Source organism: Ranitomeya variabilis, chromosome 6 (assembly GCF_051348905.1).
Source record: "Ranitomeya variabilis isolate aRanVar5 chromosome 6, aRanVar5.hap1, whole genome shotgun sequence".
Classification (NCBI taxonomy): Eukaryota; Metazoa; Chordata; class Amphibia; order Anura; family Dendrobatidae; genus Ranitomeya; species Ranitomeya variabilis.
In genome coordinates, this window is record NC_135237.1 from 468881202 (window position 1) to 468895487 (window position 14286).

At 46.3% G+C, this 14286-nt stretch overlaps 1 protein-coding gene across 1 annotated transcript in view; it reads left to right on the top strand.

Annotated features, from left to right (window-relative positions):
- Window positions 1–2515: 2515 nt before the first annotated feature.
- DNAJC5B (DnaJ heat shock protein family (Hsp40) member C5 beta) overlaps window positions 2516–14286 on the top strand; it is a 371842-nt gene continuing 360071 nt past the window's right edge. Inside the window, exon 1 of the mRNA XM_077270587.1 lies at window positions 2516–2684. The gene's annotated coding sequence lies outside the window, so the exon portion shown is untranslated. The remainder of the gene's footprint in view (window positions 2685–14286) is intronic.

The following is a 14286-nucleotide window of genomic DNA, read 5'->3' on the forward strand; positions in this document are numbered from 1 at the left end:
GAGGGATATCACACGTTCAGGAGAGACCAACTGTACATCAGAGGGTACTGACGTCACAGCCACTGCCAGCATTAGGGTGTTATGGGAGGTCTTCATTCATTTATTTATCTGACCCTGCAACTGATATCACGATGACTTCAGACTCTGGCAATTCTTAGCCAGATCCTGAATCATCTGCATCAAATTTGACACCTGGTCACAAAGCATGTGAACAGGATCCATACTGATGGAAAAATCGGCCACACGTAATGTGAAGCTAGTCACTTCTCAAGGCCAAGCCACGAGTCAGGATGGTCAAGGAGTCCAAGGTCAGAAGCAGGAGAGTACATCATCAACAGAAGGAAGAGACAAAAGCATGGTCAGATAACGTTCCAAGGTCAGACTATCAGGAGGATAATGCATCACAGCAGAAGGGGTTAAACAGTCGGAGGGTCAGAATGAAGTCCAAGGTCAGGCAGCAAATGATCAAACATACAGAACTCAAGGCACAGAGAGCACAAACCTCACATGTTGAGTGTACAGCTGGCAGAGGTCTGGGAGAAGCAGCTTAGTTAAGTAGGCATGGCAATCAACCAGGATAGTGAACACTTGGAGACAGCCGATGCCTCCCAGTCACAGATTGGATAGTCTAGCTGTCTATCAACACACTGACAGCTCAGCACACCCCTGTAGCAGATTGGATGGCCAAGCTGTCAATCAAAGCACTGACATCTTCAGCACGTCCCTGTACAGGATTGGACGGCCGAGCTGTCAGTAACTGCATACCAGACACACTGAGGGGTGGAACCATGACATTAATTCTTCATTTAAATCGTCTGGAACCATGGACCCCAGTAATTTTTTGGTATTGCCACCATGAATACCACCGTGGACAACATCTATACAAGAACCATGAAAGACTTGCTCTCTAACCCTAACACACAATTCTCTTGAGGTAAGACCTAAAGTATATAAATTTTAGGACAACTACAGATCACATAGTATATTACATTTGTGCTGCTACAAGTGATTTGCTGATTAATTTTGAACTGCCGATAATCATAAAAAATCTGCGATAGCTGGGGGCCTCGTGGGAGATTTTGGCACCCATGAGCTTCAAGTTACGCCACTGTTAATAAAACATATTAATGAAGATCTTCTTGTGTCAGGAGGATACTGTCCCAGTGTGCAAAATCCCAGGTAACCGGTTGTTGCAGTGATATTGCCTTCCTTTCCAGGAGGGTGATGTCATGCTTGGAGGCAAGGGAGATTCTCTCTATCAGGTAAGGCACTAACATTCAACACATCTGAATCTAGGCCAGAAGGGGGAGCTCAAGACCCGGATTCAGGGGAGCTTCCTTACACTTTATGTATCCTGGTCTGGAGGAGGAGTCAGTCTTAGTGAGTCTGAGAGAGGAGAGGGGAGTAGAAGGACGTCTGGAGCAGACATAGGGGCGAGCAGCCATGAGGGAGCTGCTACCCCTGGAACGAGGGAGAAACTGAAGGAGAGTTGAATTGTGAAGGAGCTTAGAGGGAAGAAGCACAGAGGAAGAAGAGGCTCAGGAGGGGAACAGCAGAAGGACACCCTAGGAGCCAGAGCGCAGAAGCCGGGTACCGGAGCCTGAAGTCGTGTTGTTCTCCAGGACGCATGGCAGAATCGGAAGGCATAGGACTGTATGTCAATTGCCTGCATTAAGTCTGAGGTGAAGCCGTGATCTTAGAGCCCGGGTCATGACAGAGATCCTATAAACAGGCTCGAACTGCCTATCATACAGACATTTGTCTTAGGACAGGAGAGAGGGACTTGCAATAAGCTTTAAGCGTCAGGGACCTAATCAACTAAATAGCGCAAGTAAGAAAGTTACGAACCTCACCTGGGAGAGGGATCTCCTGTTGCCTCCAAGCTGGCAGCACCACAGCTACCCTGCACTTGGTACCCTGGACTGAGGACTACTACTACCATCAGTAAACCAGGTAAAGACTGCAAACCTGTGTCCTCGTTCTTCACTATACCATCCACTACACCATCGGTGCCCTACACTTGGGAAGCCCTGGGGACCCCGCTTCACCTGTGGGAAGCGTCACCATCTTGCTGCATACCATCAACCCAGAGGACTCCTTTAAGCAGCGTTGGTCCCCACTGACCGAACACCACAGGTGGTGTCACGAACAATAGACTTTATTCGCTAATCCCCTTAAAGACCTTTCCCTTTAATTGGGCGCCCAGGGCCACAGACCGGGTCACAGCCACCGTGACATCCCCAGTACTGAGTACCCCGCTGCCCTGGTAGGGCGATCCAACTGCATGTCTGAATCCTTTCAGTGGCAAGACACTGAAATCAGTAGGCATTGATGTGAAGGGCAAAAGAAGCACCCCTGGTAGAGAAAGGAGAGTGATGAGGCAGAGCCCGATGGGTTCTGCTTGAGTGAGTTGAGAAGAGCCCAGTTGAAGATTACAAGAAATGTGGAGTAGTGTGACGTGACTGCAATAGGAAAACCTGATAGCTCAGTCTGGAGGGCAGAGCTGCAAGAGACACCAGCCTGGTGCGAGAGCTGCCGATGAGCCCCACATGGAGGAAGTTTTGCGTGCACAGTCTACTCTAGAGGGACCAGACTGAGAACCCGGCTGAAGAGAGCTGCTGCATTGCCTAACCTGGCAAGTGCATGACTCTGAAATTGTATGACTAAACGGCCCATCCTTAAAGGTAAGGCTCCACAATTAAACCTTTCACAACCTCTTACCTAATATAAAACACCACTTTGTGACAAAGGATGTAAAAGGTCCACAGCAGCCTTATGTATTACAATATTAGCAATAAATAACATAAAAATCCCAATAATAATAGTATAACCAAGCACCTAAAAAGGAGGCGGGGGGATTAAAATTCCAATTTTCCCTATTGCAACAGCAGCTTCTCCACACCAACCTCAGCCACACCACCCTCGCTCGAGGGCACCCAGCTGCATGTTGCCCACCCCAGATGTGTCGCTGAGACACAAGCCCAGTAAGGACCCACTTATAACTCTAGTAATGACATTGCAGCACATTGGGGTAACCCGTCCCTGTGCTCTGTTCTCCCCCATCTTTCTGTGCAATCCACCACCTTCCATGAACCTCCCTCCTTTTCCGCCACAGCGAGCAGGCATAACTCCTTATGCATGCGAGTCTCGCCACAGACCTTCTCAACACCTTCCATTAGTGGGAAAGGCAAGACCCAATTGTTGTACCACCGGCCTCACGTCGGCCTGAAGGGCACCCCAATAAACATAAGAATATTCTAACACCCAGATCAAAGGGGGGTGTCCTGAAATACAGAAACAAAAAACAGCAAGGGAGGGTGTGTAACTGCATGAATTAAGTTCAAAGGACAGACATCATTCATGAATATCGCAACTCACAACAATCGAGACCTAACATAGGACTGATATCTAGCAGACTCCCAGCAACCAATCTTCAGCATGCACACCAAACCCTGTGCCGCCTATGAAGCAGTCCCAATCCAAAAAGAATGGGATCTAAAATGTTCACCATTTAAACCGCACCGATTCAGGCAATGCTGAAATATACTCACAAACTAATAAAGCGACAGTGCAGATCCATCCTGATGCATTAACAAAAAAAAGGACCAGAACATCTTACTTCCAAAAATGATGAGACCCATCTAATCGGACACTCTTCCTTGCACTTCCCAGAGCTGAACAACGTAACCCTTGCCAAAAAGATACATCTTTGAATGTAAGGCACCTTTCACACATCAGTTTTTTGCCATCAGTCACAATTTGTCGAATTTTGAAAAAAACGGATTTGTCGCAGATTGTGAAAAACTGATGCGATTGATCCGTTTTTTTTGACGGATCCGATTTGCTGATCTGGCTACTTGGATCCTAAAAAAATCGGAGCATGCTCAGTTAAAAAAAAATGGAGTGTATTTTAATATATGAAGTACTATATGGAGTGTATTATACTATATGGAGGACTATAGGGAGTGTATTATACAATATGGAGGACTATGGGGCACATTATATTATATGGAGGACTATAGGGAGTGTATTATACTATATGGAGGACTATGGGGAGTGTATTATACTATATGGAGGACTATGGGGAGTGTATTATACTATATGGAGGACTATGGGGCACATTATAATATATGGAGGACTATGGGGTGCATTATACTAAACAAGCAAAATGATGCATATTCATCGAGTGATTGAATTGTTTGTGGTAGAACAGAAATCAATGATCTCAGCAGCACATCTCCCACTGTAAACTGCAGATATGCTGCTGATAACATGATGCTGTATGGGGACAGATTGATCTAATAGTGATTGTTCTGTTCCCATCATTCTTTCTCAGTTGGTGTAAAGAGGCCGGGAAACAAGTGTCGAATGACTTCAATATTGTCGATCACACTCATTTAGCGGCCTGAACTCAGCGCATGTAAATACAACAGAAATGCTTCTGTGTGATGTGCAATATGTTAGTGGAGCGCCCCCAAGGGCTAGGGGGTACTCGATACCGGGTCCTTCGGTTCTCGGGGGGATGTCACGGTTGCTGACCCGGTCCGTGGCCCTTGGGACATCCGCTGTAAAAAGGGAAAGGTCTTTTAAGGGATATGTTCGTGACGCCACCTGTGGTATTCGGTCAGCATGACCGACGCTGCTTTAAGGGGTCTGCTGGGGTGATGTTATGGCAGCTAGATGGTATACCTTCCCACAGGTGAAGTGTATCCCCAGGGCTTCCCAGTGTGTAGATGGTGGATGGTGTGAGGTGCAGTGAAGAACGAGGACACAAGGTTGCAGTCTCTTTACCTTTTACTGAAGGCTTCAGCATCCACAGTCCAGAGCACAGACCACGGGGCAGGCAGGGTCCGGCCAGTTTGGAGGCAAGTCCAGAGTCCCCTTATCCAGGTAGAAATCAGTAGCCTTCCTCTAGCGCCGTGTGTTGTAGTACCTTACTGCTAAGCTTCTCATAAGGTCCTCACAACTGTTGAAGATGTCACAGATGTGGTGTCTCTCTCTCTGTCCCCCGGATAGGATAGGACAAACCCGTATGACCGGTGGCTTGAGGCTTTTAACAGGGACTCTATCATGCCCCGGCCTCTAAACGGTGCCACCTTGCCTCCTGGGTGTAGGGGCGGACAGGTAACGTGAAATTAGCTGTCCTGACGGTCTCTGGAACAAGGCATAAAGGACTGTTGCTCCCTCGGTGTTCCGGCTACCGGGATCTTGCGCCTCAGAAGGAGGCAGCCTGTACAGGGCAGAACTCCTCTGATATCCACTCCTTTGCTACGACTTCTTCACCCTCTCTACAATACAGTTCTCTTTCCGTGTCTCATTCTATAGGAAGCTGCCGCACTCAGGGCAGGCGCAGCTCCATGTCCTTCTGTCTCAGCCTCTGACAGGATCCCACCCCTGTCAGGGACCAACTACCTGAGCAAAGCTCAGCCAGCAACTACCTAACTTCCTCCCCAGGCGACCAGTTTTACCTAAGTGTGAGGAGTGCCCTAATAAATAGGAGCATAGCTCCCCCTGGTGGCATGGAGTGCGAAATATGTTGTATGTTTGTGTTACCTGGATTTGGTTGTCCTTCTTTGCCTCCAAACGCAACATCACTCCCCCCTAGAGGAGAATGATATTACTGCAACGACCAGGACCCTGGGGCGCTGCATTAGCATTTGGGGCCCCATTTTAAACTTTTGCCTAGGGCCTCACTTTGCCTAAACCTGGCCCTGTCTGTACACTAATATCAGCCAGAGTGTTTATTCAGGTTGCTGCAGCGAGAGGAGAAGAGACAACATGAGGGTGCATCAGAGTACTGGAGATGGGTGCTACAGGTACCCATTCTTATTCAGAGGATATCTTTGGTTTGGAGAATTCACTCCTATTCACGTGAATGGCTCTGAGCATATAAACAGGAGGTGATTGTATCTGACATTAAGAACTTCAGCTTTTTCATGTTTATAGGCTTCAGTCATCATTCTAGGACAGTTTCTGCCAGTGTAACAAGATAGAGCTCATATTAATGTATTACCGCTCTAGAAAAAAAAACTAGTATTTGCTAGTTAAAGCGCATCTGTCACCAGGTATTTGCTATGTAATCTGAGAGCATGATAATGTTGGAGCAGAGTCGTTGATTCCGGTAATGTGTCACTTACTCGGCTGGGTTTTGCAGTTTCAATACAATTAGCAGAAGAGTATCACTATAGGACAAGCTGTCCTCCTGCATATTAGTCCAACCCAGCTCCCAGCACTGATAAGCAGCTTTCTGTCAATATATCTTGTATATGTATCTACATTGTACAGAGCACCTGGGGCAAGAATTCAGTTTCGCGCCCACCCCCCCACAAGCACATATGCCATTTGCAAACTTAGTCACATGCCAAAGAGCTGCTCTCCATAGTCCTCTCAATGTTCAGTGAAAAACTGAGAGACGCAGGAAGAGAAGCTAGTTCCAACGTGACCGTAAGTGTGAAAATTAAAACAAAAAAATCACATATGAGTGAAGTGACCATGTGATGGCTGAATCCTGACAGTGAGTACATTACGTGCTGTTAGGACTGGCATGCTACAGGGTTTCATTTTATAATTAAAGGGTTTGTCCAGGTTTGAGATGAAAGTGTGCAGTCACTATAAGTGGCTGCAAGCTTCTTAATTCTCACAGCGCATGCACTGCACACTTTTAGGATTCTCCCTTGCCAGTGGCAAGAGTGGACAGTCATATCAGCACAAGTATGCAATTTGCAAACTTCTGGCCACATTCCGACTAGATGTGTGTGGCCTCGCTCAATTCATTTTCAGTAAGTGAGCCCACGCATGTGTAGCCGGCACATGACCGCGTCTATGCAAATCCCAGCACCAGAGAATTCTGACAGCATACAGTGCGCACTGGGAAAATTCAGAAGTCTGCAATCATTCTATGTGACTCATCACAAACTTGGACAACCCCTTTAATGCTCCTAACATAAAAATAATTTGAGAATTAGTATCCCAAAAAACAAATCCAGGTGCCTGACAGATGATGTTGTCTCTGATTGGAGTCGTTCTTTTTCTTATCTTCGTCTTGTCCAGACTCTATGATTACTTTTGTCATCCACAACTCGTCTCTCCAGACTTTCATCTTCTCCTGTCCTCTGCAGCACAGCCTCACATGATGCCCTTAAAGATAGCAGTGCCACTGTAATGCTCCACAGTAAAAATATCTGCCCTACACTGAGCCCCTGAATAAATAATTTTCCCTCGCTATATTCCTTGCCCAAAATATGACCCCCACACTGACCCTCTTATGGTACATGCCCTTCTCACTGCCTCCTCCTTTCCATACTGGTCCCCCTTTTTACACTGTCCTCTCACATTGTGTCCCCCCTATTGGGCCCAGTCTCTTTACTGTGCCTCCTCATCACACTCCCCCTCTTTGGGATACTGTCTCCTACTGGCTATGCCCTTACATAGTCCTGCCATGCTACACCCCCCACACTACTCAATCTCTATTCTGTGCCCACGCACACTTCTCCTCCATAACATCTACTCACACTATTCACCTCACACGTTTCTCCTCCCTGCTCATGCTGTCTCCTCACATATTTACCCCCATCACTCTTCATACTGTCTCCTCATATATTTACCCCTCACACATCCCCCAGCTACCCACACTGGGTTTGCACACATCCCATCACCCTTGTTCCCCATACTGTGTCCACTTACATTCCCCCTTTTGCTCTCCATACTGCATTCGCATCCATCCTCCTCATTCTTTGTCCCCCACTCAAAGTACTGTGCTTGCACCCATCCCTCCTCATACTTTCCCCCTCGCTTCTCATACTGTGTCCACACCCTCCCTTCACTCACTATAGTGTATTTTCACCCATCCCTCAGTCACCATACTGTGTCCGTACCCATCCCCCTCTCACCATACTGTGTTTGCACCCATCCCCCGCTCACTATACTGTATCTGCACCCATCCCCCCACTCACCATACTGTATCCACACCCATACCGCACTCACCATAGTGAGTCCGCACCCATCTCCCACTCACCTGACATATTCTATTTAAAGGTCTTTAAGAATTAACATTGTATTCCTTTTATGAAAAATTGTAACCCTAAAGTGTTTTTGTGCCACTGTAAAAAAAAAGTAAAGTCTTCTGTGTTAAAAATTGGCCAGTGCCTCCGTTTTTCAAGATGGACCCTTAACCCTCTTCTTCCACATTGTTTCTTTAAAGGGATCCTGTCACCCCCCTCAGGGCGTTTTTAAGTAAAGAGCCACCTTCAGCCCCTGCGGGGCTGGAAATCTGGCGCCTGCGCAATGGAGCGGGTCACCGTGCTCTATTGAAGATAGTGCCGAAGACTCTCGAGACTTCACAAACCTTAAAACTCATCTTGGTTAACTTATCACTGAAGAAAAAAATGAGATTTATCAGGCAGGATTTTGATTTTTTGTGCTTTAGGTTTAGTGCAGGGCAATCATAGGCTGCCAACTCCTAGGACACACAACCTGCTAACTGTTCTGGAAGGTCACATTATGCAGCTATCATTACCCTTTTGTTACAGCAAAGCTTTCATTGCTCCAATACCAAGAAAAAACTTATGTACTCTGACTCAACATAGTTCTTTCATTGTTCTGATGCTTCCCAAAGAGTAACATGAAAATTACATACTGTAGATTGGATTATGGTCTTTTTACACAGGCAGATAAACCATATATAATATACAGTAGCTAGTCAAATGGTGATTGTTACTAAACATTTCACATGCTGCAATTATTGGGAGGGTTTGGAACAAATGATAGTTCGCGTCACCGTTGGCGCTGTGCCTCCCAGTTGTTTGAAGCAGGACTTGGCAGAATGTTTCAAAAGGATTAATCCTGCTGTTTAGACCTTTTAATACGTGCAACTATCTCTGGTTTATCAATATACAGTGCTGTGAAAAAGTATGTGCCGCTATCCTATTGTCTTCAGTTTTGGCATACAGTATTTGTGTTATTGCCAGACCTGTGAAATCTCAATGTCACTTATCTAGAACCTGTCTGACGTGAATCAGCTTGTAGGTCTGAAAAAGCTGCACGTGATTCCAGTTTGAAAAGTTTGTAAAGCGATTTCCAAGTCTCTGGGACTTCAGGCAATCGCAGTAAGAGCAATTATCCACAAAAAGAGAAAAACTGGAACAGTGCTAAACCTTCCCATGAGTGTCTGGAAGACCAAATTTTAATAAGAGCACATCAAAAAAGAACTTCGGAGAAAAACTTGCAGACCTTACTTGTCTTAGTTATAGTTAATGTACACGATTAAAAAATATTTAACCAACATCTGTCAGCAGGATTTCACCACCCAAACTATTTACAGTGGCTTACAAAAGTATTCACCTCCCCTCCTTGGCATTGTTCATCCTTTGCCACCTCTTTACCCAGAAGTTCACATGTTTTTTGAGGGTTTGCATCAGTTCATGTAAAGAACATGTCTACAACTGTGAACATTTAGCTTTTTTTTTGTGAAGCAAACAACAAACAGTACATAATAACTGAAAACTTCAGTGTGCATTACTATTCACCCCCCTAAAGTCAGTACTTTGTAGAGCCTCCTTTTGTAGCAATTACAGCTGCAAGTCACTTTGGATAAGTCTCTTTGAGCTTTTCACATCTTGTCACTGGTATTTTTGCCCATTCCTCCAGGCAAAAGTACTCCAGCTCCTTCAGGTTAGATGGTTTCCTCTGCTGAACAGTAATCTTCAAGTCTAAGGGTACCGTTACACTAAACGATTTACCAACGATCACGACCAGCGATACGACCTGGCCGTGATCGTTGGTAAGTCGTTGTGTGGTCGCTGGAGAGCTGTCACTCAGACAGCTCTCCAGCGACCAACGATGCCGAAGTCCCCGGGTAACCAGGGTAAACATCGGGTTACTAAGCGCAGGGCCGCGCTTAGTAACCCGATGTTTACCCTGGTTACCATCGTAAATGTAAAAAAAAACAAACACTACATACTCACATTCCGGTGTCACGTCCCTCGCCGTCTGCTTCCCGCACTGACTGTGAGTGCCGGCCGTAAAGTAAAAGCAGAGCACAGCGGTGACGTCACTGCTGTGCCCTGCTTTCTGGCCGGCACTCACAGTCAGTGCGGGAAGCAGACGGCGAGGGACCTGACGGACACCGGAATGTGAGTATGTACTGTTTGTTTTTTTTACATTTACGATGGCAACCAGGGTAAACATCGGGTTACTAAGCGCGGCCCTGCGCTTAGTAACCCGATGTTTACCCTGGTTACAAGCGAACGCATCGCTGGATCGGTGTCACACACACCGATCCAGCGATGTCAGCGGAAGATCCAGCGACGAAATAAAGTTCCAAACGATCTGCTACGACGTACGATTCTCAGCAGGGTCCCTGATCGCTGCTGCGTGTCAGACACAGCGATATCATATGGATATCGCTGGAACGTCACGGATCGTACCGTCGTAGCGACCAAAGTGCCAATGTGAGACGGTACCCTAAGCACAGATTCTCAATTGGATTAAGATCTGGGCTTTGATTAGGCCACTCCAAAACATTTACAGGTTGCCCCTTAGACCATGGAGTGTTGCTTTAGCAGTATGCTTTGTGGCATTGTCTTGTTGGAAGGGGGAACCTCTATCCCACTCTCAGATCACTGACAGACTGGTCTCATCTGACCACAGCACCTTCCTTCATACATTTGGAGAGTCTTCCACATCTCTTTTGGCAAATTCAAAACGAGCCTTACAATTTTTGTGTGTACGTAAAGGCTTTTTTTCTGCCCACACTTCCATAAAGGCCACCTCTATGAAGTGTATGGCTTATTGTGGTCATACGGACAAATACTCCTGTTTCTGCTTGGGAACTCTGCAGCTCCTTCAGGGTTACCTTTGCTGTCTGTGCTGTCTTTCTGATTAATGCCCTTATTTCACGGTGTGATGCAGTGACCCCTGTAACAGGTAGGGGGCGCTGCATGGTCTCCCCAGTATGCACACAGAGGTGTATTGAGGCCATGAGAGTGCATGGCAGTTGCATGCATGACGGTGGTCATAAGACAAAGTCCGGCATTGTGATGAATGGCCGATATGTGTGTCGCAGAGGAGGAGACTCTGTGCTGCCAGCCTGAGGCGATGTGGTGTTCTGGGACCTGTAGTCCTACAGTTATAGTATTTGGCATATTTATATTGGGAGGCTAGGCAGGGCTAGTTATGTGAGATGGGAGGGGCAAACTAGCCACACACACCCACACTTCCACCCAGGGGAGTGGTTAAAAGGGATATAATGTGACCAGGGTGTGGGTCACATGGTTTTCCTGTGTGGTCTGAGTGTGCAGACCTGTATAGTACAGGTGCAAGGTCCTGAGAGATACCTCGGTGTTGGGTGTGCTAAGCCCTGAAAAGCACATGGTGGGACTTTGCTACTGGTGGCCTGGGTATTGGATGGTCCCAGCTGGGGATGGACGTCCTGAATAGTACCCGGACTGGCCACCTGTGTGCTCCTGTGTAACCTGGGTGTTGGGAGGTCCTGGGAGTAGGACCGGATCCTTGAACAGCACAAGGTGAGGACCGGGATCTGCAGAGCCAGTGACAGCTACTGTGTGGGGAAGCTACAGTCCTCCGGTGGGTCTGGACTGACTAATGTGTGCCGGCCAGGCAAGTTGGTGATCCCCGTGAGGCAGCTTACCCGGAAGAGACGACTGACAAGGAGTCAGCAGGTGGAGCAGGAGCTCCCGTAAGGTACCTCCATAAACTGTTGGTGCTTATTGTATCATGAACTGTGTGGTAACCCACGGCAACTGGTTAGTGAGGACCAGCGTGTTTAGTTGCCACAGACTAAGGATCTGAAACTTGATGTGATGTCCTGGTTCAGTGTGTAAATGGATTATTCATGATATGGTTTATGAGGCTTAATAAACCGTATGGTCTGCTTTGTTTGAAAAAACCCGTGCCGTGTGCTTGAATCCCGTGCCAAGCGAGTGTCCCCCAATACACTCAGTGACAGCAACCTTACAACGGGCAGAGAATTTTGATGGGCGGCCCTCTCTTTGTAGGTTTGTTGTGGTACGATGTTCTTTCCATGTGAAGATAATGGAGCGGGGTATCCGTTGCGTCCAAAGTGCTGGGATTCCAGACCGTGGACACATACCTTAAGGTGTACACTGGAGCTACCTGGACCCTGGGTAATTACTCGCATCCTCTGACTTGTATATATGCACATTTGTTTATGTTTCCATGCACTTGCTATTATTTTCATTACTCTATGGTGGGCAAAAGAAATTCTTTTTGTTTTTTTTGGATCTTCCTATGATTGGAATAACCTTTTTTCACTCTGTTTTTTATACTTCTTGAATAAACCTTTAAGGAGCCTCCTAAAAACAAAACCTAGTAAAGTCCAGTTTATTTACTTATGTCCTTTCTTATCTCTAGTATAAAAAATGTTTCAGCACAACCTACTGGGGAGGTGCACAAATATAGGTTCCCAAACCTTAATATGTGAAATAATTTATAAATGGCACAATCCAGAATTGTGATGCAAAGGGGGAATATTTAATGTACATACAGTAGTCACAAACGTTTCGGTCCACGTGGACCTTCATCAGTGTGCTAGATATATAGCTGAGGTGGTGTAAACCATATAAGGACGTCCATTACCCGCTTTTCCTCCTACGGCTGGACTGCCACATCGCTTAGTGTTCTCCTCAACACTCTCCAGTTGATGCAAGTTAACTTTATTGGGGTCCCTTATATGGTTTACACCACCTCAGCTATATATCTAGCACACTGATGAAGGTCCACGCGTACCGAAACGTTTGTGACTACTGTATGTACATTAAATATTCCCCCTTTTCATCACAATTCTGGAGTGTGCCATTTATAAATTATTTCTTTCTTATCTCTAGTCATTGGCTCCCTTCACTTTATCCCTCCTTATTTAAGTATATTTGATTTTTATGTATATTTAGGGTTTATTAGGGCAGGTTACTGTATCTTCTATACATAATTTTGGACATAATTTATTTATTTGCTCATTGTTGGCTTGTTTTCTATTTCTGTTCTGTTTGCTTGCATCTCCTTTTTTATAAGAATTTTTTTTAATGATATGTTTCAATAAAATCATTTATTTTTTATATTAAAATTTGTTTGGAGGACTAGTCCTATGTATAGGTTCTTTCTGGGCTAGTTATCTGCCAAAGGTACAGTTGGTTCTGGATGCTTTAAGAAGTGCGGCGTTCACCATAAATCCAAAAAAGTATGTCATAGGGAAGGAAAAGGCCAAGTACCTAGGCTATGTCATCGGAAGGGGCAAAATTAAACCACAGATAAATAAGATCGAGGCGATTCAGAAGTGGCCGCAACCACTTACCAAGAAGCAAATGAGGGCGTTTCTTGGAATTGTTGGCGATTACCAGTGGTTCATCCCAAGTTTTGCTATAATCACCGCACCATTAATGGATCTTCTTAAAGGTACCAAGTCGACCATAGTTAAATGGACTGCTAACACAGAGATGGCGTTCCAGGAGCTGAAGCAGGCTCTGTGTAGACATCCGGTTCGGTTTGCATCAGAATTCAGCAAGGAGTTTGTGATCCAGACAAACGCCTCAGAAGTTGGGTTGAGAGCTGTGCTGTCTCAGGAGATAAATGGGAAAGAGCATCCCATCCTGTATCTGAGCCAGAAGCCCTCATCATGCGAGAAAAGTTACGCCAATGTGGAGAAAGAATGTCTGGCCATAAAATGGCCAGTGGATACATTGAGGTATTATCTACTAGGCTGGGGGTTCAAACTCGTGTCCGATCATGCCCTTCTGAGATGGTTAAGAGAGAAACAGGGTAAGAATGTCTGGGTGACTAGATGGTTCTTAGGCCTCCAGGATTCCAGGTTCCATGTAGAACACAGGCCCGGGAAGCTACACGTGAATGCAGATGCCCTCTCCCAAATTTCCTACTTGGTGTCCGAAGGTGCCAATGGAGCGCCCCCCCCACGTAAGGGCAATGGAGTACTCGGTACCGGGTCCTTCAGTTCAGGGGATGTCACGGTGGCCCGACCCGGTACGTGGCCCTTTGAGGGACGTCCAATAAAAGGAAAAGTTTGTTTAGTGTTCGTGATGCCACCTGTGGTATTCGGTCAGGGTGACCGACGCTGCTTAGGGGTCCGCTGGAGTGATGTTATGGCAGCAAGATGGTATACCTTCCCACAGGTGAAGTGTATCCCCAGGGCTTCCCAGAGTGTGGGTGATGGATGGCGGATGGTGTAAGGCGCAGTGAATAACGAGGACACAAGGTTGCAGTCTCTTTACCTTTTACTGAAGACTTCAGCATCCACAG